This window comes from Aplysia californica, unplaced genomic scaffold (assembly GCF_000002075.1).
Source record: "Aplysia californica isolate F4 #8 unplaced genomic scaffold, AplCal3.0 scaffold00119, whole genome shotgun sequence".
NCBI lineage: Eukaryota > Metazoa > Mollusca > Gastropoda > Aplysiida > Aplysiidae > Aplysia > Aplysia californica.
The window spans coordinates 704697-706043 of record NW_004797389.1 but is presented as its reverse complement, the minus strand read 5'-3'; positions in this window follow the sequence as shown (position 1 = coordinate 706043).

The window sequence follows — 1347 nt, the reverse complement described above, 5'->3', positions numbered from 1 at the left end:
CACACACACACACTACCTGCCTGCCAGAGCAGCGCGTGCGTGCAGCTGTACTGAGCTACATGACAACGTCCCAAAACCGGGCGCCGGGCAGGAATCCCACCCCCAAGTCTCGACAAACGCGACCCCGATGACCTCTTACGTAGGATGCATACATCAGGTCAGGTCACAGGTCAGGTCAGGTCAGATTAGGTCACAGGTCAGGTCAGGTCAGGTCACGAAAGCCCGATCGCTTGTTCTTAGTCGTAGTTAGTAAGAATTTTACGGCACTTACGACAAAGTTACATCGTGTGAGTGCGGGGGAATAGAGGTGTTACAAACGACAAAGTTACAAAGTTACATCGTGTAAGGGCGGGGAATAGAGGTGTTACAAACACGGGTAATAATGAACACACACAAGGAGGCGAGATAAGGGCGATGGAGGGAGGGAAAGAAAGAGCAAACTACACCAGAGCACCCGACAGACAGACAGACAGACAGACAGACAGACAGACAGACAGACAGACAGACAGACTCAGTAATCATAGCTTTAGTTTTAGTAAGAGTTTTACGGCACTCGCAACCCAATAAGGTCATATAAGTGCCGAAGATTAGAGGGGTTACAAGAGAGTAATAATCATAAAAAAAGAAGGAGAGATAAAGACAAAGACAATAGTTGTTTAATAGGAAAGAAGGAGCAAACTACATCAGAGCACCCGCAAACCACTCACACAGAAACAATTCTGAGGGGGAGTTAACCCCGTCCGTACGTCGTGTTTTACTATCGTATCCATACGACGTGGGGAACTCTGTGCCACCACTTTCCAAAGAGGAAATTTACTCATTAATCCGATCCGTACCCTTTGCATAGTAATCTGTCAAAATGATTTTTTTAAAGAAATACTGAAAGTTTCAAAGAGATCTTCGTTCTACAAGTATTCTAAAATGTGAAGAATACAACCCCGGGGGTACTAAATGACCCCAGGGCGTACGGACAGGGTTAAAGAAGTAGGACCTACCCGTGGCGCCCTCCAGCCAAACGCACAATCAGCGTCTGACTCTGTTGCGGTCACGAAACGGCGCGACGAACACTTCAAGTTCAAAGTCGAACACACACACACTCCTATATATATATATATCAATGTGGCCAGGGTTCAAAGGTTAGTCATCAGGATAATTTACTGCAACACTCGCTTCACAACGCCAAGAGCACATTCAACGCGGTGTCTATAATTGTGTATGCCACCGCCGCTGCTGCAATCACAACAGAACGAAACAACAGCGCGACATGGCACTCCGAATTTAAGTTTTCGTTTTAGTAGAGGTTTCACGGCGCTCGCAACAGCATAAGGGTCATAATATGATCGCCAA